The sequence below is a fragment of the Palaemon carinicauda genome, chromosome 30 (genome assembly GCF_036898095.1).
Source record: "Palaemon carinicauda isolate YSFRI2023 chromosome 30, ASM3689809v2, whole genome shotgun sequence".
NCBI lineage: Eukaryota > Metazoa > Arthropoda > Malacostraca > Decapoda > Palaemonidae > Palaemon > Palaemon carinicauda.
This window is the reverse complement of record NC_090754.1, coordinates 16,994,642-17,006,418: the sequence shown is the minus strand read 5'-3', so window position 1 is coordinate 17,006,418 and position 11,777 is coordinate 16,994,642. Positions and strand designations below refer to the sequence as shown.

The 11,777-nt window shown below is 35.2% G+C and overlaps 1 pseudogene; it reads left to right on the top strand.

Moving 5' to 3' along the window:
* The first annotated feature begins 2,795 nt into the window (after positions 1-2,795).
* Positions 2,796-11,535, top strand: LOC137623406 (uncharacterized; annotated as a pseudogene).
* Positions 11,536-11,777: the final 242 nt, after the last annotated feature.

Genomic DNA, 11,777 nt, shown 5'->3' with positions numbered 1-11,777 from the left:
CACACACATATATATATATATAGATAGATATAGATATAGATATATATATATACATATATATACTTTTATATATATAAATATATATATATATATAGATATATATATATACATATATATACTTTTATATATACATACATACATATACCAAAGGCACTTCCCCCAATTTTGGGGGGTAGCCGACATCAACAAAGAAACAAAACAAAAAGGGGACCTCTACTCTCTACGTTCCTTCAGCCTAACCAGGGACTCAACCGAGTTCAGCTGGTACTGCTAGGGTGCCACAGCCCAACCTCCCACATTATCCACCACAGATGAAGCTTCATAATGCTGAATCCCCTACTGCTGCTACCTCCGCGGTCATCTAAGGCACCGGAGGAAGCAGCAGGGCCTACCGGAACTGCGTCACAATCGCTCGCCATTCATTCCTATTTCTAGCTCGCTCTCTTGCCTCTCTCACATGTATCCTCCTATCACCCAGAGCTTTCTTCACACCATCCATCCACCCAAACCTTGGCCTTCCTCTTGTACTTCTCCCATCAACTCTTGCATTCATCACCTTCTTTAGCAGACAACCATTTTCCATTCTCTCAACATGGCCAAACCACCCCAACACATTCATATCCACTCTAGCCGCTAACTCATTTCTTACACCCGTTCTCTCCCTCACCACTTCGTTCCTAACCCTATCTACTCGAGATACACCATCCATACTCCTTAGACACTTCATCTCAAACACATTCAATTTCTGTCTCTCCATCACTTTCATTCCCCACAACTCCGATCCATACATCACAGTTGGTACAATCACTTTCTCATATAGAACTCTCTTTACATTCATGCCCAACCCTCTATTTTTTACTACTCCCTTAACTGCCCCCAACACTTTGCAACCTTCATTCACTCTCTGACGTACATCTGCTTCCACTCCATCATTTGCTGCAACAACAGACCCCAAGTACTTAAACTGATCCACCTCCTCAAGTAACTCTCCATTCAACATGACATTCAACCTTGCACCACCTTCCCTTCTCGTACATCTCATAACCTTACTCTTACCCACATTAACTCTCAACTTCTTTCTCTCACACACCCTTCCAAATTCTGTCACTAGTCGGTCAAGCTTCTCTTCTGTGTCTGCTACCAGTACAGTATCATCCGCAAACAACAACTGATTTACCTCCCATTCATGGTCATTCTCGCCTATATATATATATATATATATATATATATATATATATATATATACATATATATATATATATATATATATATATATATATATATATGAGTAATCCAAGGGAATATGTTGTCACCCATGTTGTTTACCCTCCACATGGATTTTATAATGAGTAAAACAGTTGGAGATGATGGAGAAGGATTGGACTGGATTAGTAATAGGAAGTTATCTGACCCACAGTATGCTGATGATGCTATCCTTATTAGCAGAACACTATAAGATTTGCAAAGCTTGCTTACCAGAATAAAAGAAAGACGGAGATGATGAGAACGACATATGCAATGGAATACTGAATAAAGCAAATCACACAAAGACTAGCTTAAGTAATAGTTGGAAATCAACTCGTCTTAAATTACATATGAAAATCGCGCTATATAGAGTGTATGTTTAGTGAGATCTGTGTTACTGTAAGGACATGAGTCATGGTATGACACTCAAACAATCTCCAACAGATTTAGTCGATTTGAGAACAAAGCCCTCGGAAGAATATTGGGAGTAATATGGCAGGACAGTATTAAAAATCCAACTTTAAGAGAGATTACTCGAGTGCCATATGTGGATGAGATTATGGTAAGGGGTAGATGGAGATGGTTTGAGCATGTTCTTCGCACTCCCCAAGAAAGATTACTTCACCAAACATTTTAACTGGGTTCCACAAGACACTAGAGGACTCTGACGCATAAAGTAGGGGATGATGAATGGAAATGTATTAAATTAATACTTAAGATTGAGACGCCAGGCGAAATCTAACCGAGGCCTTTGCATCAATAGGCGTAGGAGGAGATGGTGATATATATGTATATATATATATATATATATATATATATATATATATATATATATATACTTATTTGTTTATTTATCTATTACCGAAACTTTATCTATCCAATCAAATTGTTTTAGTGCAATCTTATTTTCGATGATAAAAGATTGTAAGAAAAGAGGTGTGTTTTAAGTGGAAATCCAACTATTCTTCTTCCTGTTCTACCGTTTTCAAACTAAAAAAATACGATTTTATTTTTGAAGGATTATGGTTCAAACCTTGTATAGACAAGTTGGCCTCATTCATCATGCTCATGGTCAGGTATTAGTAACATATGATAGCTTACATCCTCGGCTGTCACGAATGACAATGAGTAGGTTATCGACCTGCAAGAGCCCTCAGCCCACTCAGCCCAGTAGTAGTCCACAGGCCACGGTTGGGTCAAGATATACTTCAGTCCAGTTCCTCTGCTTCCCATTTATTTGAGCGTTCTCAGGATTGAGTTCGACCCTACGCAACGTAAATCGGGTAAGCGAAGAAAAATTAACGTTTTTCAAAAGCAATTTACTGTGCAATAGCGTTGAGACTTGTATGGTTCTTTATTGTTGTAAAAGGTGGCTGGTTATTGTGTCTACTATATACTTGACATTGTATTTGGCTTGGATGCCGCATATTATCATATAGTCCATTTTCCTTTGAATACTAATATCTCTTTTTTCTTTTTTTTTTTACTTCTCATGAATCATGGTCAGCAGGCATTTTTCTTCAGGCATAAATACCGTCAACTCAATCATAATGGAGAAGGAGAGTGATGATGATGAAAATCTAGAGGCTGTCGACATCTTTGACAAGGAGGAGCTGGAAGTGGGCGAGTTGGAGCGAGATGCAAGGGAGGAATAATAGGTGGCAGATGATCCTGGAATCGTACCCATGGCGTGATAGGAACGTCGATGAGGGGGTTAGTAGGTTTCTTCCGTTGCTGTGACAGTGAGTAGACCTACAACACCATCACCTATAACAGGGTGATCCAACTTCATTCATAATTTGGATCACTTCAGCTCTATGGAGTTATTTGGGGGGCCAATAAAAATGAGCGAAAAACCACACACACACACACACACACACACACACATATATATATATATATATATATATATATATATATATATATATATATATATATATACTGTATATATATACATATATAAAATATATATATATATATATATATATATATATATATATATATATATATATATATATATATAAATGTGTGTGTGTGTGTGTTTGTGTGTGTATAACTTTTTAAGAAATAAGAAAAGACTAAAAATTTATTTTAAAAGAAACGGTGGAATCTGATTACGCTACATAAGTTAAAAATGCAGGGCATACACGTAAAAGAAAAATTTAGAGATTTATAGTTAGAAAATAAATATATTATACCGTGCAAGGCGGTATATTCTAACAATCCATTTTTGCCAACGGTTATATAAGCTGAGGAGCATCCTGGCAGAGTAACGAGAACTTTGGGTGTGGAGGAAATCTGGATGAAGTTACTTGGGTTTGAGGCGATAGACAAACTGTCCCTTCAGCTTCTACTCTCGATGCCTGGCGGATGATCTTACAGGAATTAGTATAGACTGGCAGTATAAATGCCTTAGTTAGATAGGCACTGCGCATCACAAGCAACTGGCTATCCCTTGATGAATCTAGCCAATGAATCCTTTACGTATTAGTTAGTCTATAGATAGAGAAAATAACAGATTAGCCCTCAGTTCCGGGCTTAGCGGAAGGCTAAGAATCTCCCGGTTTATAAATACTAAAGAAATATGTAAAATTGGTAATCAGAATGTTAGAACCATGAAGCAGATTAGGAAGTTACAGCAAGTGGGGAATGAATTTATTGAATATAGTTAGGGTAAGTGAAACACGTTGTAGGGGGACTGGTAAAGAAATCTCAGACCATAGAAATACACACACGCACACACACACACGCACACACACACACACACACATATATATATATATATATATATATATATATATATATATATGTATATATATATGTGTGTGTGTGTGTGTGTGTGTGTGCCATGTCCATTACGCAAAATGGGTTATTTTACAAAATGCCCGGCTATTATGCAAAATGCCAAATTCATGGTCACTTTCCAAAAGTTGATAATTTTAATAGTAACACATATGTAAAATAATGAATGATTTAAGAAAAAAATTAAAATGATTGTTTAAAATTGGTGCAAATTATTTGCCGCATTCTTTAAAAACTGTTTTCCTCGTTGACTCATATCCAGTTACCAATCTTTTGAGACGTTCGGTGATTTTTTGATATGGTGAACAAAAATTTGACGAATCTCCTCGAAGTATTTGAGTCATTTTACCTTGAATAATCCTGGGATGATTCAGAAACTGAAGTATTAAACTTGCAACACACTACATATATATAGTACCATATTAAAGAGAGGGAAGGAAAAAAATGTTAAGCATTACTAACGGAGTAATTAGAAAATGAGCATATTACTTTATCATAAAAGCCAATAAGGTATAAACTTTTAACACAGAAGTGAAGTAAACGTGCATAACAATCCTCTAAAACACTTGTTGTTTTCTTTAGAAATTGGACCAAATGTCGTTGGACCAAAAGTCCATCGGACGAAAAGACCTTGGACAAAAAGACGTGGACGAAGTGTCGTCGGACAAAGTGACATCGGACAAAAAGACCGCCCACCCAAATATATATATATATATATATATATATATATATATATATATATATATATATATATATATATATATATATATATATATTATATATATATATATATATATATATATATATATATATATATATATATATATATGTATATATATATATTCAGGAAGAAAGTATGGAATTGGAAGAGAAATTATAGGAATTATGATGACACCAAGAGCAGAATAGAGAGGTGTAAATAGAGGACTGTTATTTTCAAAGTTTAAATCAAAGTAGTGCAATATGATTGTTATAATTTGCAATGGGCCAACAAATAATTCCCCTGAAGAATGAAAATATGAATACTATGAAGTACAGCAAAGTGTAATAGATGAGATCCCAGAGAGATATGAAAATTGTGATTGGGGAGTTCAATGTTAAATTTGAAAGAATAATCAACGTATAGAGAATATGATGGGTGTTAAGTGTGTTGGTGAAGTTGCAAATGAAAATGGAGAAAATGTTTCAAATTTCTGTTCAGCAAAATATCCTGTCATAGCAGGTAGTCTTTTCCAGCAAAAGGACATCCACAAATAAACATGGACTTCACCATGTGGCAATTACAAAAACCAAATAGATCACATACCCATTAATAAATAGAAGGAGGTTTCTGAGAAATGTAAGAAGCTATAGAGGTGCAGATATTGGTAGTGATCACCGGTTTCTCATTGCCTTATTAAAATCAAAACTGAAAGCACCCAACAGAAAGACGGATAGACTACCTAGGTTTGATACAGTCAAGCCTCTAGAAGATGAGCACAAAGAACATTTGCAATTGAATGTAGGAATCGATTTGTAGTCTTAGAGACATCATGAAACGGAGAACAGACAATTAATAAAGAATGGTATGATGTTAAGAATATATATCAGCCTGTTGGTAGTGAAGAGGCATGTTGTTACAAGGAAAAGGCCATGGATAACAAATGAAACTTAGGATACTATACAAAGGAGACAAATACAGAAATTGATTATTGAAAGTTTTTGAGGAAATTATGAAAATTACAAGGTACAGCATGCTAAGTATTCAAGTGTTGATTTTGGCGTCGAAAGAAAAGCCAGGAATAACTATAGAGAATATTTAAACAGGAAAGCAGATAAGGCTGACCAAACTATAAATTCTGGAAGTGGCTATGGTGAAAGAATCGCTTATAGAATAATGAAATATTCGTGTGGGCTAAGAAGAGCCATATACCATCAAAAAGAGAGATGGATCTGTTATAACAACAGAACATGACAATAGCCATCGTTGGATATAACACTTTAGTGAGGTCATCAATAGGAGATATGAAGGAAATGATTTGATTGATGTACCTGAAGCTGAGGCAGACCTTGATGTACCCATTGATGAATTCAGTGTGTTTGAAGTCGAAGCTATTATTAAAAAACTCGGGCATTGGGAAGCCCCTGGATATGAAAGAATAACTTCTGAGATGATATTGGCTGAAAATGAAGTCACCCATAGAATACTTACAAGGTTATCTATTAAATATAGCATGAAGAGGCAAAACTTGATGAATGTGAGCTAGGAGTTTTGGTAAAAATAACAAAAAAAGTAGATCTGATTGATTGCAATAATTACAGAGGCATTATACTTATGCCAGTTCTCATAAAAACAAATAGTATGCTTATACTAAAGACAATAGAGAGAAAGATTGATAAAAAAGCTGAGATAAACAAGGAGGATTTAGAAAAGTTAGGAGTTGCAATGACCCATTTTCATCATAAGATATGTTGTACAGCAATGTGTATAGACATAGAAACCTACTTCTTTGTGGCATTTGTGGACTATGAAAAAGCTTTCGATAGTGTGCATCGGTCAAATTTATGGAGAGTCCTACATTATTCTGTAGCTCCTCTTAAATATGTAAATTTGATCAAGTCTGTTCATGAGCATAGTAAGTGCAAAGTTAATGTTAGTGGAGTCCTCTCAAATGAATTCCCAGTGACCAGCGGAGTACTCCAAGGGAATGCGTTGTCACCTATGTTGTTTATCCTTCGTGGATTTTGCAATACGTAGAATAGTTGGAGATGGTGGAGAAGGATTGAACTGAAATTGGTTATAGGAAATTAGCTGAAATAGAGTATGCGGTCGACGCTGTCCTTATTAACAGAACACCACAGGATTGGCAATGCCTGCTTACTAGAATACATGAAATATTACAGAAGATTGGGCTCAAGGTAAATAGAAAGACAGAGATGACGACAAAGGAATATGTAATGTAAGATGGGGCATCATCAGAAGGAGAAAGGGTTAATGAGGTAGAATCATGTAAATATTTAGGAACTGTGATCTCTAATACAGGGTCTTTAGAATTGGAGTTTAATAAAAGATTGAAAAAAAGCAAATCAGACAATGACCAGGTTAAATAAAATTTGGAAAACAAATCATCTGAAAATACATATTAATAACAGGTTACATATCTGTCTAGTGAGAGCGGTGTTACTTTATTTACGGATATGAGTCATGGTATGACAATGACATGCCATCCAACGATTTTGTAGATTTGAGAATGAAGCCCTCAGAAGAATATTGGCAGTTAAATGGTAGGACAAGATAAGAAATGAAACAATAAGAGAGATTACTCGAGTGTCATACTTGGCTGATCTCATGAAATGTTTCACTTTATGTCATCTGGCATGAGCTCACGGCTTGATGAAAACAATCACTGAATAGTAACAGCTTCTTGTGGAAAGCTTCAATGTGTCCAACCAGTTATGAAACATTTTTGTTTCTTAACTTCTAAGCTCATATGAAGGGCATCGGCGGCCTCGAAAATAGCCATGTTTGGTCAGACAAACCCATTTTTGGATTTCGTAATTTTTACGCTGTTAAAGGTCTGTTCATTGGTTAGAGTAAAGCTTATATCATTTAGAAGTTTCCTAATTAAGTAAAAAGGCAAGTTTGTTCACGCATTGACACACAGAATTTCCTTATCTCGGTCATAGCAACCACTTTTATCATTACCTCTTAAGAAAAATCCTTAATATTTGTTCCGTCTTTTCCTTCAAAACTCTGTCCCTGAAGACAAGAAAAGAAAAATAACTCACACTACTTTATATTTGAAGCCATGACAGTACTGTATTCGCAAACTAAAGAAAACGGTTGATTAAACTGATAAATGAGAGAAAATTTTCATTACCACTTAAACAAAAAAGGAAACTAATTCAAACTGCAAAGTCATGGAAATATTATACGCGAACAGTTGAATGAATGAAGATATTTCGCTCTTGGGAAAAACAGAGAGCGTCAGGAACATTTGCATTTAATTGACATTTCATTTGTTTTATTGGATGCTTTAACAAGGACACAACTGTTCGTTTTTAGGTCTTTTGTTTATAACTTGATAAAATAGGCGCCAGAGGACTCTGCCTGTGATTGATGCAGGCTATGACAACGACGTTAACGGTTTGCACAAAAAAAAACGATGCAGTTTTTTTAATCATTCAATTGAACTGGACCATTTTTCCTCGCTACGATATGCTGGTCAAATGTTGAATATTCTGTGGGAAAATAACTCAACGTGTCGGCACGGTAAAGTATTTTGTAAAAATGGAAAACTATTTGCGGCTATGAACTTCATTTTCCTTGTTTTAAATTTCTACGGAATTATTTCGAAGGAAAGGCTAATTGAAATAATAAGACTTCATAAAAAAGATAGAAATAAAAATTGACGATGAATTACGAAGAAGAAAAATAAAGTATTGGCTTGCCCATGGAAGAGGTGATTGTCCTGCCTCCAGAGGAAGGATAAATATAAATCTGGGAAAGCGGAAGCAACTTGATTTCCAGAACTTATCAGGAGAAGAAAGAAACCACTAAAACCATATTATAGTTATTATTATTATCATTAATAATAATAATAATAATAATAATAATAATAATAATAATAATAATAATATTATTATTAGTAGTAGTAGCAGTAGTAGTAGTAGTAGTAGTATATGAATGTTACTGAATTTCATATGATCTCAATGACCAAGACTTTGCCGCTTCTAAATGCGCTTTTCCAGAAGGATATGTAAATTGTAATAATTTTTGGAGTGTTTATTCTTTTAAACAAAATATACATTCGAAGTAGATGCAAAGTTTGCAACATTCGTCTTCCTTAGGAATGTATCACTACCCTCACTATATGAGCCGTTTTAAGCAGTACGCCCTTTTGCAGAAGTCCTGGGGTTATACCGGCTTATATTTCTCAAGATTCTCCTAAGTGCTGTTGTTATATTCTCCATTCCCAGTTCAGTATGCTCCAGAGAAAGGGACGATAGTCTTGTAAAAGTGGCAATTTGTTATGCAACGTTGACTTATCTCTCTGTGGATTAGAGAAACTTGGAAAGAAGACTTCGTTGACAAACTGGTAGATGTGGCATTTCTTCAAGCGGTGTTGCCATGTCTTCTTATATTCTGTGGGATTTTGGATTATAGGTTGTCCGGTGGGATGAAAAATGTGACCAGCCGTTGATAAGTGAAGTTATAACATTATGTAGGCTTAGACAGACGATAGTTCTAAGGAAAAACTTTAGATAAGGTACTTTTTATGTTAAACAGCCTCGCTGACACTTGTCGTATAGTTTACTCGTTCATGATAAATAACTTAAATGATTTCAATAGATAACTTGATATATCGTAAAAATAACTTACCATTAAAAGAGCTTTAGCTATTTTAGCAAAACTCTCTCTCTCTCTCTCTCTCTCTCTCTCTCTCTCTCTCTCTCTCTCTCTCTCTCCTCAAAATGGAGAAGGAATGATTGAATCTAATCAAGAGCAAACACCGTATGTGTACGACTTTTTCAGGAAGACAAAATAACGGATGAACTTCTTCCTTACTGTTGGAAACAACTTAATAAAACACCAATGTTGTCGTTTTCTTTGCTTCATTAGGAATATATAAATACAGGTGAAATCTTAATGATAAAGATGTGGCATTAGAATAAAGAAATCACGCAAAGCGACGGAATCGTATGTGCTTGCTAGTATCTTTCTGTATGAACTATTTTTCGCTGATAAGAATTCATTTGCAGATCTGAAAATTCGACATTTAACTTTTCAATGCTGCAGATAGCAAAACTAAGGTCCTTGTTATATCTTTAAAATAAAGAGGAGCAGATGCTAAATTTTATGCATAAATATCTTGCAACTCTACTTTTCTCTCATGAATTATTAAATACATATTTGTATCATATTTAATTGTATTACATAATATATTCTATAGAATACACTTGTTTAACATAGTAATGTCATGTTACCATTAATTTTCACCTCTTTAGTGTAATGTGTTGTAATAATGTAATCCTTATTTCATCCCTTGACTTTCTGAGTAGTGTAACAACATTCCCAAACGACGTACCATAAATGCACACTTTCAAAGGGACTTTTATTTAGCAGAATCCCACTCTTTCCAGTAAGGGTCCCCATCGTTTCACGGCTCGGTTCGCTCAGCGTTTGAGGAACAAGCGCTCAGTAGGTCCAGCAAAACCCGAATCCCATCACTGCTGGGTGAAATCGACACAAACCAGCAATTCAGCATTTGTTTACATACGTTCGACGGTCGACGTGCACGTGTTCTTAGCTACAGAACATCATCAAGAACATCATCATCGTGCCTGTGCAATGGGCATTTTAGATTGAGGAGAGCCTCATTGAAAAAGTTAGATCGCAACCAATCTTGTGAAATACAAGGGATCCTTTGCCTACACATACACTGAATTGTCTGGCCTATTCTTTACATATTCTCCTCTGACCTCATACACCTGACAACACCGAGATTACCTAACAATTCTTCTTCACTCAAGGGGTTACTGCACTATCATTGTTCAGTGGCCACTTTCCTCCAGTAAGGATAGAAGAGACTCTTTACTTACGGTAAACGTCTCTTCTAGGAAGTCACTCCAAAATCAAACCATTGTTCTCTAGTTTTGAGTAGTGCCATAGCTTCTGTACCAAGATATTTCACTGTCTTGGATTAGAGTTCTCTTGCTTGAGGGTACACTCAAGCACACTATTCTATCATTTTTTTCTTCCTCTTGTTTTGTTAAAGTTTTTGTAGTTTGTGAAAGAGATATTAATCTAATGATACTGTTCTTAGAATATTTAATTTTTTCTTGTTTCCTTTTCTCACTGGGCTATTTTCCCTGTTGGAGCCCCTGGGCTTATAGCATTCTGCTTTTCCAACTAAGGTTGTAGCTTAGCAAGTAATAATAATAATAATAATAATAATAATAATAATAATAATAATAATAATAAATACAGAAGTTACCATAATTTTCTATATTATTCCTTATTCATGATATATCTTTACAACAGGATTACCAATCCTCCAAGCAGCAGGAGTTTCAGACTTTCAAACAGAAGGATTTCCAGTCATCCCAATCTCTTTTGGTACAAGTTGACCCTTATCAGTCCGATGATGAAATCATCCATCAGGCATTGCATTCATTCAATTATGACAGTAGAGTAGATGACATTGTTCTGCCTGGGGCCAGGAACAAGTCGATCTTCATCATCATCACCACAGAATAATGGAACGCATGATCGAACTCCTACTTCAAAACGCAAAAGAGATATGACATCATAGCAAGCATCCAATGCAACTGAGACAACACTATTTTGAAAAGCACTGCACAAGCACAAAGGAAAGTCCATCCCATACACAGCAGGAGGTTTTCATAAAAGAAGTATTCTCTGAATATCCTGGCCGTAAACATCTGAAACTTGTGCTTAAACTTATTGCATTCCTAAACATGTTAAAAGCAGAGAAAAGCAGTTAATCACTGGCCTTAAGCTGTTGTATGGTGGTATTTTTTTTTCTGTATGATTTCTTTTATAAAATATAGATATGACACACGAAAGAAAAGAATCTATAACAGAGCCATATGTTAGTTTTTCAGACTGCATTATAATGTTAAATAAAAAGAAACCATTGTCATAGAAACTTTATTCATCCTATAAAATTTATGCAGATATACAAGTCTTGGTTGTACGCAATGGTAAAATTCAAATATATGCAAAT